The following is a 4,994-nucleotide window of genomic DNA, read 5'->3' as shown; positions in this document are numbered from 1 at the left end:
TATGCACACATGTAACAATGAGCAGATGTCATGTAACATCGTGCACACAGTACAACTAACTAATATTTTGGCCTGAAAATGTTTGAACGAGATTTGCATCAAAAATAAAATTCAAGATAAATCACAATACAAGACAAAATGAGTCCACATCTTCAATTTGCTGAATTCTTATGCCAAACCATGATTGTGGGTAGTCCAAAACTTCCTGAATTTGAACATGGTGGATTAAGCCCCCACGGTCACAGGTAATGTCTTTGCTTTTTCTTCCTAATTTAATAATTAACTTTTGAATTTTGGATGTCAATCATAATTGTTGTTTTGTTTTCGAGGTTAGGAAGGGAAGCTATGTGTGGCTTGAATTAAGTGCATGTGGGGCGAAGTGGACATGAAACGTGCTTTAGATTTTGGTCTAGTTTGTGTGATTATGGGTTTACCTCTATATGCCTTCCCTAGTCAAGGTCTTCCCTTTCAATCTCTCAAATATTTTTAGTGCATTGAAAATGTTCAAAAGAGTGAAAGAGAGATGTCGACCAAGAAAGTTATATAGGGGTTGAAAACCATGATTACACAAATCGGCCCAAAATCTAAACACCGTTTTATTTTTTGTCTCCCCACAACCAAGGACCTCAACATATTGTGGATCTTGCTTGACCTGCATAAACAAGATTAAGCTTACATAGGGTACCCATAAACCTGCAAGATGTCAAACCAAACTCAAACTCTTGCCTTTAGGCCAAATAACCATTTGGACCACCAATCGCATAAATTCCCATTTTTCTCTCTCTCATCCTCTTCACCCTCCTACTCCTGCTCATACATGTTGCACGAAACTACTTTTAACACAGAAGACTTGCAAGCTAGACCAAACCAAAGAGCCAAATTAATACGCTAATTTCGTCTAATAGGAAAAAGGATGTATCCGATATACATGGATACTGAGTAGTCCCTAAGCTCACAGCAGTACCCAAGTTACACTAATACCACACTAGGCTCCTCAACAAAACAACAGAAAATACAATAATGGTGATGTTTCACCAACACTAACTTTCAATGTCAATGAAAGGTCGGGCCACTTAATGATTTAATAAAGAGACACAAGTTTTCAAAATACTAGGACTAAAGAAGATGGTTATGAATCAAACCTGAACCATGGTAGCGTTGATACTCACTTCAGAATTTACTTTTACAAGAAATACTAACCCTCCAAATCATCTGGCCCTCAGAGTCCAGCAGCATAATTGTGGCAGAAAATTCCTTCTTTAGTATTTGCTCACTCAAATACTTGTCCGCTCCCATCAAACTAGGGACCGTAATATGGGCCAAGCTACATAATTAAACAAGTCTAGTTTGATCCCCGACGTTCTTGACATAAAATCTACCACGGTCCAAAACTTCTGTGATCAATACCTGAATAATAAAGAACATGACATATATCATCCGGCATTTTACAACATTAGAAGGGTATTAATTCATGCAATTAGTTAATGCAAAGGACCTTTAGCTCTTTTTTTGGTTTGGTGTTGCCGACTGGTCGTTCAACATGAGTCTTCCAAACCTACAATGGCAAAATGCCATATTATTAGAAAAATTGATTCAAAGGGAAGACATGTTTAAATAGTGTAGGTATGCATGCAACTTCACATACATTCAACTTTTTTGTTTTTGCAGTTTCTTGACGTCGTACAAGGTCGTTGTAAGTTGCAACCCTAGTAAAAACATAGATATTTCGAAAATTTGCAAGGCCATTTTCAAGGAGGACAACCTCCATATTTTTATCTGACTCCCATAAAGATCTTGCAAAACCTCCAACTTTGTCATGACTTTCCAATTCAATATGTATTAAAGACACAAATTTTATATATCAAAGCAAGAACAAATCCAAGTGAAAACTTATAGATGTCTGCTAATTAAATATATGGGATTTAACCTTAACATCTTCCTGCATTATGTTCTGCTTCATTAGTAGAAGTGCTTCATCTCCATAGGGTGCACCAAGTGGCGGACATGTGACACAAGAAAGTGAGAAGGGAATTCTCCATGTTTTTGTGGTTTGAACCAACAGTTCAAAATAATCACCTCTTTTGACCGTTTCGACAACAACATCAACTATGCATCTTTCAAATGATGAAGACCAAGGACCTCAACATATTGTGGATCTTGCTTGACCTGCACAAACAAGATTAAGCTTACATAGGGTACCCATAAACCTGCAAGATGCCAAACCAAACTGAAACTCTTTGCCTCTAGGCCAGATAACCATTTAGACTCCCAATCACATAAATCCCCATGTTTCCTATATCTTTCTCATCCTCTTCACCCTCCTCCTGCTCCTTCTGATCATTCTCATTCTCCTCATCATCCTCATCACTTTCCCCATCATCATCCTCCTCCTCCACCTCCTGATCATCCTCCTCATCACTTATGTTCATTTAACATTAAAAAGGGAAATGCATCCTAAATTGTTAATTAACTAATATATTTAGACTAATATTTATTTAACTAAGCTTATCCTTCTCATCATCCACATCATCCTCATCCTCATCATCATCATCATCCTCCTCCTCATCATCCTCATCACTTTCCCCATCGTCGTCCTCCTCCTCCACCTCCTCATCATCCTCCTCATCACTTATGTTCATTTAGCATTAAAAAGGGAAATGCATCCTAAATTGTTAGTTAACTAATATATTTAGTTTAATATTTAATTAACTCAGCTAATCCTCCTCATTTTCCTCCACCTCATCATCATCCTCATCATCCTCATCATCTACTCATCCTCCTTATCATCCTCATCTGTGCCTTCTCCCCCACAAGCCCATCATAAGATATAAACATTTAATATAATAAAAAAAACAGAAAATTAGTAAGCAATACCTTTGCCCAGCCTTCAGCAATACCTCATCCTGTTAAGGGTGGGAAGCAACCATTTTGGAGTGAGGTGGTGTGATAATATACCAATTCACTGATTTGATCTTGACCTCTGTAGCTATGGTGAATGAGAGAATGGAGAATAAGAAGAAGAAACAACAACTTCACTTTGTACTTTAGCGACAAAGAAGGAAGGAGAGAGTGAGGCAAGACAAGTTCGGAATTTGTACATAATTTGTACTATAGAACCCTAACCCTTGAGTTAAGAATGTTGTTGTCTGTTTGAAACATGGTTCTAAAAGACGCTAGGCGCTAGTTGAGTGGCATGATGGGGCGTAGCGCCTAGGTGGACTAGGTTGTGACAACCCGTTCCGAATTTTACGTTTTTATTTTATTTTAAAAGCGTGAATTTACTAAATTGCCCTAGAGGCAAGGATTTTGACTTCCGTTGACCATCGACTTGAGAGGTGTGGGACTTATTCTTTAAGCATATCCTCGTAGTACTCTTTGGTACGAACGTATAGGCGAAAAACGTTTGCGCGTCCGGATTATAACGGTATAGTTACGGACGTTCGAAATTGGCTATTCAAGGTTTAGTGTGTATTTAAATTAAACCCCCACTTTGTGGGGGAAGCCCAAAATCAGTAACGGAGGGAGGAAAGAAAGAAGAAAAGAAGAAAAAAAAAAAAAAAAAAAAAAAAAGGGAAGAGAGCTTCCCGTGCACCCATACCCGCGCCACCACGAGACCATCTTCCAAGGCCGATTTCGGCCAACTCCGGTGGAGTTTTTCGATGCCACCACCACCATCTTGAAGCTCTCATTCCCCTCTACAAAACCCACCCAAGAACCACCTTGATTGACCATGGTATGAGGCGGTTTGAGGCCACGAAAGTTGACGAAAATCAATGGTGCTCCGGCCACCCTTTTCGATTTTCCGGCAAATCGGCAAAGCAATGGCCGATGCCACCACTTGGGCTTTGTAGCCCATCATCCCAGGAGCAAAACCCAACCAACCTTGACCCCGTTGGACCACCGTAGACGACGAATCGACGTTGGGAAGTTTTAGGCATCCGCCGGCTTCGTGGGCAAAATTGACCATCTTCCGTCCACTTTTGGACTTCGTGGCAGGGACCAATCATTCAGGACGCCTCGATGTGTGCGCTAGAGAATCATAGCGTGGACTCCAAGTAAGTGGATCTTTTCCTTTTTATCGTACATATTATTGAGACTTCTATCGACACTTTTAAATTGATTAGGTATATTACTTTCATATTTAATTATTGTGAATGCTTGAAGTACGATATGAACTACGAATGGCTTGATCCCTATTTAGGGTACGTAGGCAGTCTAACGAGACGTTAGATGCAGCCATAAAATATTTGAGACCAAAGCCTTGCTTGGGAAATTGAGTAAGGCGAAGGAAATTGGTAAAGGCAAGTTTTAGTTTTATGAATTAGTTAGCTAAATTAGTGTTAATTGGGTCGTCATGGATAATTATCCCTGAAAATAAGTAGTTTGGGAGTAATGCGTTATTGATTGTACACTTCTCACTGTATTGTTTATAATTGAACATGCTACGACATGGTTGAGTATTAGATTGCATCATAGTATATCAATATGTATATTACTTGCATATAATTATTGGGAATGCTTTCAAGTGCAAAGGTGAACTCAGGACACCCAGGTAAGTTCAGGTGAGTTTATGGTACTAGTTGAATCGATTGCGTTATAGCATGACTACAGTTATGTGTTAGGCAACTTCGATACTGTCGTACTGGTTGCCATGTGTTGCACATGTTATATTGAGATGCATTGAGAGCTCATAAACCTGCACCCCGGTGTTAGTGCTCCCGCCCGTGGCCAGGGCACAGTCCTTCACGTGATGTTCACCTCCCGCACCTTATGCTCACCTTGGATTCAAGGTAGGTGCACAGTCCTGTCGTACAGACCACTTTAGGTGGTTCCGACTCGTAGGTGACCCGCGATTATTCGCCCAGTCTTCACGTGATCGTAGCACTTGAGCTTATTTATTTACACCCAGTCCTGTCGTACAGACCACTTTAGGTGGTTCCGACTCGTGTGCAGGTATACTTATTGAGCTATATGCTAGCCAGGATTGATGAGAT

Source organism: Pyrus communis, chromosome 13, assembly GCF_963583255.1.
Source record: "Pyrus communis chromosome 13, drPyrComm1.1, whole genome shotgun sequence".
NCBI classification, from domain to species: domain Eukaryota; kingdom Viridiplantae; phylum Streptophyta; class Magnoliopsida; order Rosales; family Rosaceae; genus Pyrus; species Pyrus communis.
This window is presented reverse-complemented; position numbering follows the sequence as displayed.